Here is a 20,000-nt window from a genome sequence, read left to right as displayed (position 1 = left end):
TCCATTCCTCCTCTTCCCCCATTCCTCCTCCTCCTCCATTCCTCCTCCTCCCCCATTCCTCCTCCTCCTCCTCCATTCCTCCTCCTCCATTCCTCCTCCTCTTCCATTCCTCCTCCTCCCCATTCCTCCTCCTCCCCATCCCTCCTCCTCCCCATCCCTCCTCTAGTCCTCCTCCGTTACTCCTCTTCCTCACCTCCTGCTTCTCTTCCTCCGCTTTTCTTCTTTCTCCTTCACCTTCTCCTCATCCTCGTTCTCAGCCTCACCCTCACCCACATTTTCCTCCTCTTCCTTCTCCTCCTCCTCTTCCTCCTTTTTCTTCCCTCTCATTTTCATTCTCTTCTGTTTTACTTTGACCTCACTTTTGGTCGTCAGTTCCGAGTCCAAATCATGACTCTTAACCTCTAGAACTTACTTTCTCTATTAATACACGGATATACGTACCCACGCACACACACACACACACACACACACACACACACACACACACACACACACACACACACACACACACACACACACACACACACACACACACTGTTTTTGCTTTCCCAATGGATGCATTTCCATTCGTACCCTCTATAAATTCCACACTCTTTCCCTCTCTCCCTCTCTCTCTCCCTCTCTCTCTCCTTCTCTCCCTCCCTCCTTTCCTCTCTCCCTCTCTCTCTCCTTCTCTCCCTCTCTGCCTCTCTCCCTCCCTCCCTCTTTCCCTCTCTCCCTCCCTCCATCCATCCAACCATCCCTCTCATCCTCCCTCTCTCCCTCTCTCTTCCTCTCCTTCTCTCTTTCTCTCTCTTCCTCTCTCCTTTCCTCTCTCTGTTCTGTTGCTCTTCCTATCTTGTGTCTTTGTCCTTTGATCGGTTCCCGCCCTTTTGGGGTTTCCTCTCTGCCCCCCCCCCTCTCTCTCTCTCTCTCTCTCTCTCTCTCTCTCTCTCTCTCTCTCTCTCTCTCTCTCTCTCTCTCTCTCTCTGTCTTTTCGTTTTCTTCTTCTCCCATTCTTCCTATTTTTCGTTTTCCATCATTATTGTTATTATTATATTTGTTATTTTTCTTTTCATCTTCCTTTTTCTTCTTTTTCTTCTTTTTCTTTTTTTTCTATTTTTTCTTCTTTTTTTTCCTTTTTTTTTTTTTCTTTTTCCATTCTTCCTCCTCTTGCTTTCTCGATGCTGCACGTGACTCTTTGTTTTTTCTTTCCTTCGTGTTGGTCATTCGGGCGAGAAGTGAACTTCCTTCGCCCAAGCGAGGACTGGAAAAAGCTTTCTGCCCGCATGGAACTAACAGCGGCGCGGTCGCTACTCCATCCTAACTTCGGTCTGTATTCAACGGGTTTGTGACTTTCGTCTGTGATAAAACACGTGCTAGTGCTCGTTATACTGCGGGAGTGTGTGTGTGTGATATGAGCTGGGCGCGTTCCTCGGTGCGTTCATAGATGCGTTCCTCTGTGCTTTCCTAGATGCGTTCCTCGGTGAGTTCCTAGATGCGTTCCTAATGAGTAAATTTGTGCGTTCCTATATGCGTTTTGTGCGTTCCTAGATGCGTTTTTGTGCGTTCCTCGGTGCGTTCCGGTTTAGTTTGGCCGCGGTTAGCGTTCCCAAAGTATTAAAGCAATTATAGGTGCCGGTATATTGTGTGGCCTACCTTTTGGATGTGGCCTACCTTTTGGATGTGGCCTACCTTTTGGATGTGGCCTACGAACATTTTTTCTTTGTTATAGTATGTGGCCTACCGGACTTTCATTTCGGTATGAACCTGTCTCTTAAGCTTTGATAGTTTGGGAGCGCCAACCGCGGCCAAACTAAAGCGGAACGCACTGAGGAACGCGCCCAGCTTTGGTGATATGTAGATGTTTATGTCAAGTGTGTTTAGCATAGACAATAATAGCGTTAACGTTTTTATCAATTTGTCGTAACTCATGATCCATTCATCCATCCATCCATCCAATGTCTCCAGACACTAACAAAGAATTGCAAATGATTACTAAGGAGGAGCATGCTGACAGGAGACCTTTTGGTCCATAACTAGGTCGGATGGGGGAAAATTATAATAATGATAAATAATAAATAAATATTATAATATTATAGATAATAATAAATTCTCTCTTCTTGGTTTCAGGTCGGTGCACCGGGAGCTCCCGTCAGGATCTTCCTGCTAAAAAGGTAAAGATAGTTGTTGCTGGTTGTGGTTATGTTTGGCGATGGTTGTAGTTGGGTGTGGTTGTGGATTATGTTTGTGGGTGGTTGGGGTTGGGGTTGGGGCTATGGTTGGTTGTGGGTTGTAGTTGGGGATGGTTGTAGTTGAGGTTGGGGATGGTTGTGGGTTGTAGTTGAGGTTGGGGATGGTTGTGGGTTGGAGTTGAGGTTGGGGATGGTTGTGGGTTGGAGTTGAGGTTGGGGATGGTTGTGGGTTGGAGTTGAGGTTGGGGATGGTTGTGGGTTGGAGTTGAGGTTGGGGATGGTTGTGGGTTGGAGTTGAGGTTGGGGATGGTTGTGGGTTGTAGTTGGGGATGGTTGTGGGTTGGAGTTGAGGTTGGGGATGGTTGTGGGTTGGAGTTGAGGTTGGGGATGGTTGTGGGTTGTAGTTGGGCTGGGGTGATTGTAGTTAGGATTGGTGTGGTTGTGGGTTGTGGTTGGTTGTGGGTTGTGGTTGGTTGTGATTGGGGTGGTTGAAGTTGGGGTTTGGGTGGTTGTGGGATGTGGGTGGTTGTAGTTGGGTGGTTGAGGAGGTTGTGGTTGGGGAGGTTGTGGTTGTGGTTGGGATGGTTGTGTTTTTGGCTTATCGATGGTTGTTGGTAATGGTGGTGGGTTATGGTTGTGGTTGGGGAGGTTGTGGGTTATGGTTGTGGTTTTGGTTCATCGATGGATGTCGTTGATGGTGGTGCAAGTGTACGGGCGAGCACACACTGATCCCCATCTGCACCGGTTTGCACCATTGCATTTGCTGTGTCGGCCGCTGGCTATCAGGTCTCTCTCCTCCATCTCCCTCTTCTCTCTCTCTCTCTCTCTCTCTCTCTCTCTCTCTCTCTCTCCCCCTCCCCCTCCCCCTCCCCCTCTCCCTCCCTCCCTCTCTCTCTCCCTTTATCTCTTCCTCATTCTGTCTATCTCTCCCCATCTCTCCCCCTCTCTCCCTCTCTCCCCTCTTTCCCCCTCCCTCTCTCTCCTTCTCTCCCTCCCCCTTTCTCTCCCCCTCCCCCTTTCTCTCTTCCTCTCTCTCTCCCTCTCTCCCCCTATCTCTCTCTCCCTCTCTCTCCCCCTATCTCTCCCCCTCTCCCCTCTCTCTCCCCCTCTCCCCTCTCTCTCCTCCCTTATTCTCCTCTCTCTCTCCCCCCCTTATTCTCCTCTCCTCTCTCCCTCACTCCCCCCCTCTCCCCCTCTCTTCCTTTCCTCCTCTTCTTCCTCTCCACACCGACTGCGGAGGACCAGCTGTGAGTTCCCGTAGGGTCGTTGAGCGCGACTTTTCGTTTCATTCCGACGGAGGCGGCGGCGGCGGCGGCGGCGGCGGCGGCGGCGGTGGCCCTATACTGCCGGGAGGTGAATTCCTTCGGAATAAAGGGAGAGAGAGAGAGAGAGAGAGAGAGAGAGAGAGAGAGAGAGAGAGAGAGAGAGAGAGAGAGAGAGAGAGAGAGAGGGAGAGAAAGAGAAAGAGAGAGAAGGTGTGTCAGGCGCAAACTTTCTCCAGACCCGACCTGCAGTTGTGTCTGGTTTTGTGTACAAGTCATCCGACAATGCGGGTGCTCAGTGTCTACCGAGAAAGCGAAAAATACCTCCAGTACCCTCCTCTGTCTCCTCCTCCTCCACCTCCTCCACCTCCACCTCCACCACCACCTCCTCCACCTCCACCTCCTCCACCTCCTCCTCCACCTCCTCCTCCTCCACCACCTCCACCTCCTCCTCCACCACCTCCTCCCACCTACTCCTCCTCCACCTACTCCTCCTCCACCACCTCCACCACCACCTCATCCTCCTCCACCACCTCCTCCTCCACCACCTCCTCCTCCACCACCACCTCCTCCACCACCACCTCCTCCACCACCACCTACTCCTCCTCCACCACCTACTCCACCACCACCTCATCCTCATCCTCCACCTCCTCCACCACCACCACCACCTCCTCCACCACCACAACCTCCTCCTCCTCCTCCACCACCACCTCTTCCACCACCACCACCTCCTCCTCCTCCTCCACCTCCTGCTCCTGGACCTCCTCCTCCACCACATCCTTCACCTCCACCTCCTCCACTTCCTCCATCTTCACCTTCTCCTCCTCCTCCACCTCTTCCTCCTCCTCCACCTCTTCCTCCTCCTCCCCCTTGGCGTGCCCCTCGTTCCCCAAAATGTGGGGGGGGGGTGAGGGGGGTGAGGGTCGAAGCCAACTTCCTCCTGAAAAGACTAGTGACGGGCATAGCAGGTATTGTTGTATTTTCATTATCATTATTATAATTATTATTATTGTTATTATTGCTATTATTATGACTATTGCTATTGTTATTATTATCATTATCATGATTGTTTCTTCATTTTACTTTCTTTTTTAATTCTATTATATTTTCCCACTTTATTTTTATTCATTACTGATCTATTTATTCATGTATTTGTGTATTTGCATTATTCATTTTTTTATGATGGATGGCTTCGCTGAGGCAGAGTCTACTTCTGTACATTTTTGACTGCCGTGGGTGGTGGTGCTAGGGTGGATTGTGGATGGTGATGGGGTGGATTGTGGATGGTGGTAGTGATGGGGTCGATGGTGATGGTGATGGGTGGATTGTAGTTGGTGATGGGTGGATTGTGGATGGTGCTGGGGGTGGATTGTGGATGGTACTGGGGTGGATTGTGGATGGTACTGGGTGTGGATTGTGGATGGTGATGGGGTGGATTGTGGATGGTGATGGAGGTGGATTGTGGATGGTACTGGGGGTGGATTGTAGATGGTGCTATGGTGGATTGTGGATGGTGCTGGGGGTGGATTGTGGATGGTGCTGGGGTGGGTGGTGGTGGATTGTGGATGGTGGTAGGGGTGGGTGGTGGTGGATTGTGGATGGTGCTGGGGTGGATTGTGGATGGTGCTGGGGGTGGATTGTGGATGGTGCAGGGGGTGGATTGTGGATAGTACTGGGGGCGGATTGTGGATGGTGCTGGGGGTGGATTGTGGATGGTGCTGGGGTGGATTGTGGATGGTGCTGGAGTGGATTGTGGATGGTGCTGGAGGTAGATTGTGGATGGTACTGGGGGTGGATTGTGGATGGTGCTGGGGTGGATTGTGGATGGTGTTGGTGGTGTATTGTGGATGGTGGTGGTGGATTGTGGATGGTGATGGGGTGGATTGTGGATGGTGGTAGGGGTAGATTGTGGATGGTGGTAGGGGTAGATTGTTGATGGTGATGGAGTGGGTGGTGGTGGGGTGGGGTGGATGGTAGGGGTGGATGGTGGTGGTAGGGGCGGATGGTGGTGGTAGGGGTGGATGGTGGTGGTAGGGGTGTATGGTGGTGGTAGGGTGGATGGTGGTGGTAGGGGTGTATGGTGGCGGTAGGGTGGATGGTGCTGGGGGTGGATTGTGGATGGTGCTGGGAGTGGATTGTGGATGGTGAAGGGGTGGGTGATGAATGGTGGGTGGTGCTAGGGGTGGATGATGCTGGGGTGGTTGGTGGTGGTGTATGGTGGTGGGTCTTGGTCGCAATCGGCGGGATTTTCGCGCAGAGTGGGGAGGCTCGTTACCATAATTGGCCCATCTCTTTATCAAAACTGTCCAAGAATGTGAGAGGAGTTCTCGCCCTCCGAGAACGGCCTCGTTCTCGCCTCGTGATTTATGTAATCCTCGAACTTGAGGAGTATCTTAAATCATACCTGAACCTTTTTGCCTTAGGTTGACCTCTCTGTATAGTTGACTCTCCATACTGTATGGGCCCCGTTTTCTGTCAGCTAAACGCGTTGAATACTGTTTCATGTGTATGTAATGATAATGATAATGACAAAAATAATGATGACAAGTAATTGACAAAATTAATTATGACAATAATAATAATGATAATGACTGACAATAATAATAATGATAGTGACTGACAATAATAATAATGATAGTGACTAATAATAATGATAGTGACAATAATGATAATGACAATAATAATGATAATGATAGTATTAGTAATGATGGTAGTATTAAAATTATAGTATTAAAATATGAAAAATATTAAAAATATTAAAAATGATGATGATAACAATAATGATAAAAATAATGATGATAAAAGTAATCTGCTTATTGAATTAAGAGTGATAGTGATGCGCTGACATTGTACAATTTGAGTTAATTCTAGGATTAGATTTAATTGAGCTAATGATGTGCACTATGGACGGAATGGTACTGTTCCTGTAATGGACAGTCCTCGGCGTTCTGATGGGCGCAATTTTGTTGTGCCTGGTAGCGTGGCGTGGTAGGGGAACGCCGGATGGGAGAAAGTGTGTATACGTGCGGGTGTATTGAATATGTTTAGACATGTAAAGGGAAGTAATAACATAAGAACGTAAGAATGAAGGAGGCAGCAAGAGACCATAAGGCCTACATTAGGCAGTTCCATGTCCAGTATAGAGAATATTTTCACCCGAGATATCGGCCAGACGTAGATTTAACCCGGAAGTAGGTCGAAATAATTTCGCCAACTGAGTAGTCCACGGAAAAAAAGGCTTCGATGAGGTGAAGTTGTACAGGTGCAAGTTTTAAGATGGAGTGTAATAATAATAGAAAAAATGGAATAAAAAGGGGGGGGGCGTGAGGCAGAAGGGAATTTTTTTTTCTTCTTTTTTTATCTGTAGCCTCTGGTCCATGTTCGTAAATTTTTCTTCATCTCGTTTGCTTCCCTCCATCGCTCTCTCTCTCTCTCTCTCTCTCTCTCTCTCTAACACACACACACACACACACACACGCACACACACTCGGCCGACCTTATTATGACAGGCTTAGGCACCTTAACTAACACTCTCTGGAAAGACAAAAGAGTGCGGAGTGATCTCGGAGGTATTAAAATATGTCAAAGGTTTTAACTAGGGTGATGCAGGCAAGGTCACCATATTAAGACAGCAGGACAGGACTCGCAGTAATGGACTTAAATTGGACAAATTTTGGCTTAAGAAGGAAATAGGCAAGAAGGGATTCACCCACAGAGTAGTTAACGAATGGAATAAACTTATTAACCACATAGTGAGCACTGAAACAATTGGTTGTTTCAAGAGAAAATTAGATAACTTTATGGATAGGGACGGCAGGTGATGAGAGACATGGAACTGCCTAGTGTAGGCCTTATGGTCTCTTGTGATCTTCATTCTTATGACCCTCCCACGCGCGTTTGCACGACTCTGCGCTTTCACGAGAAGTGGAGGACCAGATTTACAACCTTATGGTTAGGGATGGGAGGTGATAAGAGACATGGAATTACCTAGTGTAGGCCTTATGGTCTCTTGCGGTCTCCTTCATTCTTATGACCCTCCCACGCGTTTAAAATGACTCTGCGCTTTCACGAGAACTGGAGGACCAGATTCGCAACGCCTCGTCGGTCTGACCTTTGGCAGACTCCTCTCTTGTCGGGGCCATTCATTCGTCTATTTGTGTCTTCCCTCTGCATTTTATGACCTGTGTTGCACTATGTTTAGCAGAGAGAGAATATGTATATCTTTATTTTTTCCTTCTTATTCGCGTTCTTCTTCGTGTTCTTCTTCGCGTTCTTTTTCTTCGTGTTCTTTTTCTTCGTGTTCTTCGCGTTCTTTTTCTTCGTGTTCTTCTTCGCGTTCTTCTTCGTGTTCTTCTTCTTCGCGTTCTTCTTCTTCTTCGCGTTCTTCTTCTTCTTCGCGTTCTTCTTCTTCGCGTTCTTCTTCTTCTTTTCTTCGCGTTCTTCTTCTTCTTCTTCTTCGCGTTCTTCTTCTTCTTCGTGTTCTTCGCGTTCTTCTTCTTCGTGTTCTTCGCGTTCTTCTTCTTCGTGTTCTTCGCGTTCTTCTTCTTCGTGTTCTTCGCGTTCTTCTTCTTCTTCTTCGTGTTCTTCGCGTTCTTCTTATTCTTCGCGTTCTTCCTCTTCTTCGCGTTCTTCTTCTTCGTGTTCTTCTTCTTCACGTTCTTCTTCGCGTTCTTCTTCTTCCTCTTCTTCTTCTTCTTTCTCTTCTTCCTCTTTCCTCCCACACATGCCCTCCTCCCCCCCTCTTCATCTTTCTTCTTTACACGCTCTAAAGGAGTTATCACATTGGGCTCTTTTTCCCTCGACTGTTGGAATAGATGTGCAGCCCGCAGCATTCCGGGAGGAATCGGATGTGCTGGAGGAAAATAATTTACCTCCAGCATATCAAATGATATTCTCTCTCTCTCTCTCTCTCTCTCTCTCTCTCTCTCTCTCTCTCTCTCTCTCTCTCTCTCTCTCTCTCTCTTTTGAGAAAACAAAATATTTTACCATGGTGACTTTTCGGCGAAAAAAAATCTGGAGGTGGACGGTACCGCCGATTAATCGGAGGTCGGAGGAAAAATACCGCAGTGTGATATTCCCTTTACTCCTTTTCCTATTGTTTCTTTTCTTCTTCCTCTTCCTCTTCCTCTTCCTCTTCTGTCTTTTACTCCTGTTCTTTATTTATTTCCTCTGAAAATTTTTCTTCTTTTACTTCTTCCTCTTCTTCCTTTTCTTCTTCCTCTTCTCTTCATTCTTCTTGTTTTTGTACTCTTTCTCTTTTCTTCCTCTTTTCCTAATTATTATTAGTTCTTCCCATTCCTCCTCCTCCTCTTCCTCCTCTTCCTTTTCCTTCACTTCCTTCTGTTCCTTCTGTTCTTTCTCTTCCTCCTCTTTCAGATCTTCCTCTTCCTCCTCTTCCTTTTCCTTCACTTCCTTCTGTTCTTTCTGTTCCTCCTCTTTCAGGTCTTCCTCTTCCTCCTCTTCCTCCTCTTCCTTTTCCTTCACTTCCTTCTGTTCCTCCTCTTTCAGTTCTTCCTATTCCTCCTCCTCTTCCTCCTCTTCCTTTTCCTTCATTTCCTTTTCCTTCATTTCCTTCTGTTCCTTCTGTTCTTTCTCTTCCTCTTCCTCTTCTTTCAGTTCTTCACATTCCTCCTCTTCCTCCTCTTCCTTCTCCTTCACTTCTTTCTGTTCCTCCTCTTTCAGTTCTTCCCACTCCTCCTCTTCCTTTTCCTTCACTTCCTTCTTTTCCTTCTGTTCTTTCTGTTCCTCCAGTTTCTCCTCTTTCAGTTCTTTCCATTCCTCCTCTTCCTCCGCTTCTTTTTCCTTCACTTCCTTCTGTTCCTTCTCTTCCTCCTCTTTCAGTTCTTCCCATTCATCCTCTCATCCTCTTCCTCCTCTTCCTTTTCCTTCACTTCCTTCTGTTCCTTCTCTTCCTCCTCTTTCAGTTCTTCCCATTCATCCTCTCATCCTCTTCCTCCTCTTCCTCCTCTTCCTTTTCCTTCACTTCCTTCTGTTCCTTCTCTTCCTCCTCTCTCAGTTCTTCCCATTCCTCCTCTTCCTCCTCTTCCTTTTCCTTCACTTCCTTCTATTCTCTCTGTTCCTCCTCTTTCAGTTCTTCTCATTCCTCCTCTTCCTCCTTTTCCTTTTCCTTTTCCTTCACTTCCTTCTGTTCCTTCTGTTTCTTCTGTTCTTCCTCTTCCTCCTCTTTTAGTTCTTCCTATTCCTCCTCTTCCTCCTTTTCCTTTTCCTTTTCCTTCACTTCCTTCTGTTCCTTCTGTTTCATCTGTTCTTCCTCTTCCTCCTCTTTTAGTTCTTCCTATTCCTCCTCTTCCTCCTCTTCCTGCTCTTTCCTCCATGATGTTTGCGTTTTTCACGTGTTGGCTGACCTTATTTCCGAAAATGATTTCGTCTTGTTACGATAAAAATGCTTAACGGTAAAAGTACAGTCGTGAACACATGGAATGTGTGTGTGTGTGTGTGCGTGTGTGTGTGTGTGTGTGTGTGTGTGTGTGTGTGTGTGCGTGTGTGTGTGTAAGTGTATGCGCGTGTGCGTGCGTGCCAGTAACTCATTTTACAGTAGACGAAAAGAGGAAGAGAGAGAGAGAGAGAGAGCGGAAACGAGAAATGGGGAGAAGGTTGTTGTGAGAACATAAGAATGAAGGAGACTGCAAGAGACCATAAGGCCTACACTAGGCAGTTCCATGTCCATTACTACCTGCCTTCCCCAGCGCTTCTATCCTCGTGGAGTGCGCGAGTGCGAGTGAGTAAACTCGCATGACCTCGCTGTTTCCTGGATCGACGATCATGTTGGTTCCACACACACACACACACACACACACACACACACACACACACACACACACACACACACACACAAACGACTCGACGGCGCAGTGGTATGGTTCGCAACCGCTACTACAGCGGTCCGGGTTCGAACTCCATCCAGGGCTGAAATAGTTTCAATATTTCTGCGCTGCGAGTCGTTACTCCAACTCGTGAGCGGGGAGTTGGGTGTGTGTGTGTGCGTGTAAGATCACAGCATTACCCATAGGTCGGTCTGAACTCTTCCGGGAAGGAAGTAGCTGTCGATCACGAGTCTAACACGTGGTCCAAGACCATGGTAATAGCACAAACATACATATTCGGTCATAGTGGCATTGGGAACACAGGAAGAAACCCGCTAGCGTTCGTGAGGCAGACTTCCCTTGATGTGGAGCTATGTACATTAGGTACGAGTATGTAATGACCAACACGTCAGTAGAGCATAGCAGACATCCTCTCCCACGGGCCTGCCGACCTGCTGACCCAACACCGATCGACCGACCGACCGTCTAACCGACTGGCATGAACCCGAACCACGTTTCTAAATTGAAAAAAAAAAAAAAAAAAAAAAAATTATTTCTCCGAGTAAAAATCTCCTGCGAACAGCGTGGGAGTCGAACATGTTGGTGGAAAGGTGCATTAAAACAAAGGAAAATGATTATCTCCTTCGTCTGATGTCTGTCGGAGTCGTTATGGACCGATGATTTAGGTATAAAAACAAAACAAAAAAAAACGCCATTTTGGAGATTTATGTCTAGACTCTGGGGTTAGGGTCTTTTATAGATTGATACTAACCCCTAAGTCTAGACATAATTCTTCAAATTGGCGGAGATTTTACCTAAATCAGCTGTCCATAATGTCGAGGTTATGTCTAGACATAAGAATTTAGGTCGCCGACATAGGGATTTAGGTAAAAATTTCCGCCATTAGTGTTAGGATCTTTTATGAATTAGGGTTAGGATCTTTTATAAACTAAGGTTAGAATCTTATAAATTAGGGTTGGGGTCTTTTATAAATTAGGGTTAGAATATTTTATAAATTAAGGTCAGGATCTTTTATAAATTAAGGTTAGAATCTTTTATAAATTAGGGTTAAGATCATTTATAAATTAGGGTCAGAATCTTTTATAAAATAGGGCTAGGATCTTTTATGAATTCGGCCCCAGGATCCTAACCCCCGCTCCACGCCCACTCCTGAGGGTCATGCCACGACCCGAGGACGAGAAAGAAGTTCTGCGTCTAAAGAGGATCATTTAACAAAGTCGACGACGTTCATGGTGTCCAAAGGGTTAACGAGAAGAACGGTCCCATCCGGACGCGCAGCACACACACACACACACACACCTCATGGCGCTGTGGTTAGAGCTCTGGCCTGCCACTACGGAGGTCCGGGTTCGACTCTCGCCCGGGGCTGAAATAATATCAGTATCGCAGCGCTGAGGGGTGTTACTCCAACTCTCGTGGGCGGGGAGTTGGGTGTGTGTGTGTGTGCAAGGTCATAGCATTACCCATAGATCGGACCTACGAGCTCTGAGCTCTCTTCCAGGAGGGAAATAGCTGTCGATCACGAGTCCAACACGTGATCCAAAAGACCAAGTGAATACACACACACACACACACACACACACCTCGGTGGCGCGATTGGTAGAGTCCCCGACTGTCATTACGGCGGTCTGGGTTCGAATCCTGCCCAGGGCTGAAATAATTTCAGTATCTCTGCGCTTTGAGTCGTTACTCCAACTCTCGTGGGCGGGGAGTTGGGGGTGTGTTTGAGTGTAAGGTGCATTACCCATAGATCGGTCATACGAGCTCTGAGCTCTCTTCCGGGGGGAAGTAGCTGTCGATCACGAGTCCAACACGTGATCCAAGACCATGGTGAATCACAAGCATGCACACACACATGGGATCTACATGTTCCTGTGTAGTCTGTAGATTCCCTTACGTTCGTGGTGTTCCGCTGTAGTCTTTGTAAATAGCGAGTTATCATTTCTTTATTCTGACTGCCACATCTCGGGCACGTCGTTCTCTCATGCGTTACGTTTGCCACTTGTCATATGGCTCTGCCTCGACCCGCCATCCAGAAAGGGTGGCGGTTCTACTGACAGGTTCCCGACTGCCTTGGCCAGACGGGGAGGTGACCCAACGTCGGTATAAAAAAAAAAAAAAAAAAAAAACGTATTGTCGCAACTGAACGGGTTTCTCCTCTACAAGGGGTTTCTCACTTCCCACTGCGTGGATGTGGGATGGCGAATAGGTGCTCCCCACGCCGGCCCCAGCGAAATATTTTACGAATAACTATGTTGTTGTTGTGGACTGTAATTTAACCAGCGCTTCTCTACCAATGGGCAATCACGCTCTCGTTCTCCCAAACTTGCACCGAATTAAACCAACTATGGTGCATGATTAACTAAAGCGAAACAAACGGCGTTGGGCATTTTCCAGACAATAGAATATTCAACATCGAATGTATACTATTTATGAAGATAATTAGTTCAACAGACTGTTTGGTTTTTATTCTTAATGAACGTTTGTGCCCAATAGCGAGCCTCCATTTTATACTTTTATTTATTTTTTTTTGTGGGTTGGGGCATAGTCAAAAGCAGAAGAATATGGAACCTGGAACCGCAAGACTGGAAGCCATGGAACTAAGAACACCGACTACCAGCTACATGGAACCTCTTGGGGGGGAAAGGGGGACTTCTTCAATGTAAGACAGCTTGTCGTCATTCCGGACAGCACTGTCCTCTAGACAGTTGCCGATTCTTTTTCCAACACGTAACTGTCAACTATTTATCAGCGCACTGTCAGACTACCCCCTCCTGTCAGCTACTTGTCAGCTCACTGTCAGTCGGACCCTCCTGTCAGCTGTGAGTAAACTGAAGAAGAGGAGGAGGTTTCTCTGATAGCTGTCAATACCTGACAGTACATTTGTCGTCGGCCGCTGACGGACGGCTGACGGACAGGCGCTGGCTGACTGACGGCTGATCGTGTCAGCCCGGCAGCTCTTCAGCTCTGCACAGTTACTCCTTCAATCCCTTCAATTCGGTGGTTGTAGTTTGTTCTGATTGATGCTCGACACACACACACACACACACACACACACACACACACACACACACACACACACGATGGCGCAGTGGTTAGAGTTCCCGGCCACCACTACGGCGGTCCGGGTTCGAATCCCGCCCAGGACTGAAATAATTTCAGTATCGTTGCGCTGCGAGTCGTTACTCCAACTCTTGTGGGCGGGGAGTTGTGTGTGTGTGCGTGTAAGGTGACAGCATTACCCATAGATCGGTCATATATGAGCTATGAGCTCTCTTCCGGGAGGGTAATAGGTGTCGATCACGAGTCCAACACGTGACCCAAGACCATGGTGAATCACACGCGGTGAATCACACACACAGAAAAGGAAAGTGAGTTGGAGTGTCGGCTCACAGCGCAGCGATACTGAAATTATTTCACCCCTGGGTAGGAATCGTACTCAGACCACTGGAGTAGCGGTTGTGAACGCTACCACTCCGCTGTCGAGCCGTGTGTGTGTGATTCACCATGGTTTTGGATCACGTGTTGGGCTCGTGAACGACAGTTATTTCCCTTGTGTGTGTGTGTGTTTGCGTGCGTGTATGTGTGTGTGCATGTGTGTGTGTGTGTGTGATTCACCATTCACCATCATGGTCTTGGATCACGTGTTAGACTCGTGATCGACAGCCATTTCAATCTCGGAAGAGAGCTCAGAGCTCGTATAACAGATCTATGCGTAAAACTGTGACCTTAAACTCACACACACCCATCTCCCCGCCTACGAGAGTTGGAGTAACAACCCTCAGCGCAGCCATACTGAAATTATCTCAGTCCTGGGCCGGACTCGAATCCGGACCGCCGTAGTGGCAGGCAAGAACTCTAACCACTGCGCCACGAGGGTGTGTGTGTATGTGTGTGTGTGTGTGTGTGTGTGTGTGTGTGTGTGTGTGTGTGTGTGTGTGTGTGTGTGTGTTGAACAGAGTATTCTCTGTGGTTAGAACAGAATACAAGGGTATCATATGTATCAAGTGTATTTCTTCATCAAAAGTTGGACAACGATATACTCCCTTCCCCCTTCTTTCCCTCTTTTTTCATATCATTCGCCTCTCTCTTCCCCCTCTCTTCCCCCTCTCTCCCCTCTTTCTTCTCTTTTTTCTCCTTTCTCTTTCTCCCCTCCTTTCTCCTCTTCTTTATCCTCTTCGTTCTCCCCTCCTTTCTACCCTCCTTTCTCCTTCTTTCTCTTTTTTTCTTTCTCCCCTCCTTTCTCCTCTTTCTCTTTTTTTCTTTCTCCCCTCCTTTCTCCTCTTTCTCTTCTTTCTCTTACTCCCCTCATTTCTCCTCTTTTTTCTTCTTATCTTTCTCCCCTCCTTCCTCCCTCTCTTTCTCCTCTTCTTTCTCCTCCTGTTTCTCATCTCTCCTCCTTTCTCGCCCCAAACTCTCTCCTCTCTTCCCCTCTTTCTCCTCTTCTTTCTCCCTCTCTTTCTCCCTCTCTCCCCTTCTTACTCCTCCAGTTTCTCATCTCCATGCCGATCTCTCCCCTTTTCTCCCCTTTTCTCCCTTCCCCCCTTTTTCCCTTCCCCCCTTTCTCCCTTCCCCCTTCTTTTTCCCTCTTTATCCTCCTCTTTCTCCTTTTCTTCCTTTCTTCCCCTCTTTCTCCTCTTCTTTCTCCTCTTCTTTCTTCCCTTCTTTTTTATCTCCCTTGCCGTCTCTCCCCAACTCTCGCCTCTTCCTCTGTCTCCCATGAACTTCGTGACAGAATCTTTCCTCCAAGGAGATCGAGATCGAGATCGAGTTTCGGTTAGCTCTTCGTGGACGAAGTGTCCCCGTCTTCGACCTCCATCAGCCCTGGTGCTCCTCGAGTGAGTCTTGGTCCTCTGCAGGCAACTACCCTCCCCGTACTCAGGCAAACCTCCCCTTCAGGAGGCCCCCCATCAGGCAGACTCCCCCTTCAGGAAGGGGCCCCCCCCACAAGCAGACCCTCCTTTCCTTCTAGCAGACATGCCTTTCTCAGGAAGACACCGACCTCAGACCCTCACAAAGAGACCTGTTCAGGGAGATCCTCTCAACCAGGCACCCTCAGGCAGACACCCTCAGGGCAGGGTCCCTCAGGCAGATACACCTACAGGCAGGCACCCTCAGGCAGGCAAACACCCTCAGGCAGGCACCCTCAGGCAGACACCCTCAGGCAGGCAAACACCCTCAGGCAGACACCCTCAGGCAGACACCCTCAGGCAGACACCCTCAGGCAGACACCCTCAGGCAGACACCCTCAGGCAGACACCCTCAGGCACACACCTTCAGGCAGACACCCTCAAGCAGACACCCTCAAGCAGACACCCTCAAACAGACACCCTCAAACAGACACCCTCAGGCAAACACCCTCAGGCAAACACCTACAGGCAGGGCCCCTCAGGCAGACACCCTCAGGCAGGGCCCCTTCGGCAGGCAGGCAGACATACCGGACAGGACCGGACTGGAGGCGAGCGGAGTTGTTGTCCGCATACCAGAGCCATTGGAAGCGCATCCTGTCCTGCTTGACCGCACGAAGAGCGGCGGCGGCGGCGGCGGGCGCACCCTCCCCCCCATAGTTTATTCCGTCGCTCGAGGATGACCTCCGTGCAGAGGAAGTGTCTCTTCAGCGTGTAATCATCATCATCAGCTGCTGCTACTGCTGTTGGCTTCTGCCGTATCCAGTGCAGTGCAGTCACCACTTTGCTCTTGTCTCACGGTCAGGGGTCGGTGTTGAGTTGTGGTGACTTAATAGCGTTAACGTTACTACTACCAGGATCATCACCTCCAGTATCACCACCACCTCCAACACTATCACCGCCACCAACAGCATCAGCAGCACCTGCACCACCACCAGTTCCTCCGCCACCAGCTCCTCCACCACCAGCTCCCCCACCACTAGCACCTCCACCAGCTCTTCCATCACCAACACCTCCACTACCAGCACCACCACCACCAGCACCTCCACCTCCAGCACCGCCACCTCCAACACCACCACCACCTCCAGCACCACCACCAGTTCCTCCACCACCAGCACCACCACCACTACCGCCAGCAAATACATGCACCGCAGAGAGGGAGAGGAGTAGATGGATGAGTTGAGGGGGGGGGAGTTTGTTTGGAGCTGTTTGGTCTCGTCTCGTTGCCCTGACAACGGATGTCCCGAGGATATGGTTGTTGTCAAGCTTGGAGAGAGAGAGGGAGGGAGGGAGGGAGGGAGGGGTAGCTTTCACGGTGACGGGACTTCTGTGTGTCTAATTAATTAATTTTTTTCCAACGGAAATATGCACCGTTTGTCTCTGGAAAGGGGATCAACCCTTCACACACACACACACACACACGCACACACACACACACACACACACACACACACACACACACACACACACACACACACACACACACACACACACACACACACACACACACACACACACACACACACACACACACACACACACACACACACACACACACACACACACCTACCTCTCTCTCATGGCGCTGTGGTTAGAGCTCTGGCCTGCCACTACGGAGGTCCGGGTTCGACCCTCGCCCGGGGCTGAAATATCAGTATCGCAGCGCTGAGGGGTGTTACTCCAACTCTCGTGGGCGGGGAGTTGGGTGTGTGTGTGTGTGCAAGGTCATAGCATTACCCATAGATCGGACCTACGAGCTCTGAGCTCTCTTCCAGGAGGGAAATAGCTGTCGATCACGAGTTCAACACGTGATCCAAAGATCACGAAGCCTGTTCTGTCACGCAGTTTGTCTGTCTGTCGGTGCTCGGAGACCAAAAAGTTCAGTACTCGAATTATTGTCCTTTATTTTTTTTATTTTTTTCTAAATCCAAATTTATTATTTTTATTCATATATATTTATATATATATATATATTTTTTCTTATTAATTTTTTTTTTTTTTAGTAGGTCTAGTAAACACGGTCGAGAACAACGATGGACACAGACACGAGCAGACTAAGTCTAACCATATACGATCAATTATATTGCGCAATTTCATTGTCAATACTCCGAATTGACAATTAAATTGATCGTGTATGGGGGATATATCGCCCATACACGGTCAATTTAATTGTCAATTCGGAGTATTGACAATTAGATTGCGCAATATAATTGATCGTGTATGGGCCGCTTTAGAGTCCGGGTTTATCCAAACATCTCTTAAATTAAGGGTAGACACGTCGTTTGTTCTGTGATTTCTCTTATACACCCGGGGGGGGGGACACACACACGCACACACACACACACACACGCACACACACACGCACACGACTCGGTGGCGCGGTTGGTATAGTCCCCGACTGTTACTACGGCGGTCAGGGTTCGAATCCTGACTAAGACTGAAATAATTTCAGTATTGCTGCGCTTCGAGTCGTTGCTCCAACTCACGTGGGGGGGGAGTTGGGTGTGTGTATGCGTGTAAGGTCATAGCATTACCCATAGATAGGTCATACGAGCTCTGAGCTCTCTTCCGGGAGGGAAATAGCTGTCAATCACAAGTCCAACACATGATCCAAAGACCAATGTGAACACGCACACTCACGACTCGGTGGCGCGGTTGGTATAGTCCCCGACTGTTACTACGGCGGTCCGGGTTCGAATCCTGCTCAGGGCTGAAATAATTTCAGTATCGCTGCGCTTCAAGTTGTTACTCCATCTCTCATGGGCGGGGAGTCGGGTGTGTGTGTGCGTGTAAGGTCATAGCATTACCCATAGATAGGTCATACGAGCTCTGAGCTCTCTACCGGGAGGGAAATAGCTGTCAATCACGAGTCCAACACGTGATACAAAGACCAAGGTGCGCACGCACGCACACACACACACACACACACACACACACACACACACACACACACACACACACACACACACACACACACACCCCGTTCCTTTCGACCACGAAGAGTCTGGGGTTAGTCACAATGGAAGGTGGGGGGACGTATCGTTGTCAGCCTTTGAAACGGTCAGATGGTGTTGATTTAGAATAACGCGGAAAACGCACAGAACAGCAGGAGCACCAGCTGTGGGCAGCTGGCGAGTGCGCAGCTGATGCAGCTGGTTGTTGCTCTGCCATCTTTTGACCACAGCTTTTGTGCATATTGTCATTTGTGTGAAATAACGTGTATACAGAACACTGTGTGTGTGTGTGTGTGTGTGTGTGTGTGTGTGTGTGTGTGTGTTCACCATGGTCTTGGATCACGTGATGGACTCGTGATCAACAGCTATTTCCCTCTCGGAAGAGATCTCAGAGCTCATATATGACCGATCTATGGGTAATGATGTGACCTTACACGCACACACACACCCAACTCTCCGCCCACGACAGTTGGAGTAACGACTCGCAGCGCAGTGATACTGAAATTATTTCAGGCCTGGGCGGGAATCGAACCTGGACCACCGTAGTGGTGACCGCTAACGCTACCACTGCGCCATCAAGTCATGTGTGTGTGTAATTCACCATGACTTCACCATTGTCTTGGATCACGTGTTGGACTCGTGATTGACACCTATTTCCTTTCCGAACGAGAGCTCAGGTCTGTGGGTAATATGTGACAATACACACACCTCCAACTCCTTGCCTACCAGAGTTGGAGTGCCGGCTCGTAGTGCACCGAAGCTTAAACGTGTTCAGCCCTGGGCGGGACTCAAACTCGGGTCGCTGAATTATCGGTCGAGAGCTGTACCACTGCAATGTCGAGCCGTACCATGTGTGTGTGTGTGTGTGTGTATGTGTGTGTGTGTGTGTGTGTGTGTGTGTGTGTGTGTGTGTCTCACTAGAGATACCAATGACGAATAAAACAAGAGAGTTTCGTGAGATAGACGTGAGGGAGAATACTCTCCCTGTGGCCCATCTTAAAAAAAAAAGTGAAAATTTTTTTTAGTTGTTTGGGTCGTGAGAAAACTTGAAGAGCGGAAATTGTCCCAATGAGTAACCCTCCTCCTCCTCCTCCTCCTCCTCCTCCTCCTCCTCCTCCTCCTCCTCCTCCTCCTTCGTGCAAATGGACGTCAATTCGGCAGAATTACGGACGGTCAGTCCTTAACGCGTTGCCCACGGGATGCAGGGTCCCAAACGGGGAGACGGGATGAAGGGTGAGGGGGTGAAGGGGTGAGGGGGGTGAAGTGACTCACAATACACAAAGAGGAAGGTGTATGGATAACTGGTACTGTACCATAGTGTATTGTGTACCATTGTAACGTATTTGTAAAGTTACTGTCATGTACCGTGTATGTATCTCCTGTATATGTTCATTTATGCAATGCCATCTATATGGCAACATTACATGGGGGTCCGTATTCCCGTATCTATTTTCCTCAATAGCCGACCGGCTTGTGTACAGTCGAGACTTACAAGAACATAAGAATGAAAGAGACTGCAAGAGACCATAAGGCCTACAGTAGGCAGTTCCATACCCATCACCACCTGTCATCCCCATCCATAAAGTTGTCTAACCGTTTCTTAAAACAACCGATAGTTTCAGCGCTCAGTACATGGTTACTAAGTCTATTCCATTCGTTGACCACCCTATTAGTAAACCAATTCTTGCCTTTTTCCTTCTTGAATCTAAATTTGTCCAGTTTAAGTCCATTACTGCGAGTCCTGCCCTGTTGTCTTAATATGATGACCTTGTTTGCATCACCTATGTGACTCTGTTATTGGATATAGTTAGGATGAATCTTCTATTACAGTCTGGAGTTTTCTTCCACCTTCACAAGA

General features: G+C 48.4%; 1 protein-coding gene across 7 annotated transcripts in view; it reads left to right on the top strand.

Annotated features, from left to right (window-relative positions):
• The window catches only part of LOC143033258 (tetraspanin-1-like), a 437,733-nt gene that overhangs the window by 329,847 nt on the left and 87,886 nt on the right, over window positions 1–20,000 (top strand). For 6 of the 7 annotated variants that reach the window (XM_076198481.1, XM_076198480.1, XM_076198476.1 and 3 more), the window contains one exon: window positions 2,113–2,156. The exons of the other annotated variant lie outside the window; for it this stretch is intronic. The gene's annotated coding sequence lies outside the window, so the exon portion shown is untranslated. The remainder of the gene's footprint in view (window positions 1–2,112; window positions 2,157–20,000) is intronic. 7 annotated transcript variants of the gene reach the window in all.

The sequence above is a fragment of the Oratosquilla oratoria genome, chromosome 15 (genome assembly GCF_046742065.1).
Source record: "Oratosquilla oratoria isolate Oo_2021 chromosome 15, ASM4674206v1, whole genome shotgun sequence".
In the NCBI taxonomy this organism is placed as follows: Eukaryota; Metazoa; Arthropoda; class Malacostraca; order Stomatopoda; family Squillidae; genus Oratosquilla; species Oratosquilla oratoria.
Note: the sequence above shows the minus strand (reverse complement) of the source record. Positions and strands in the feature narration are given on the sequence as shown.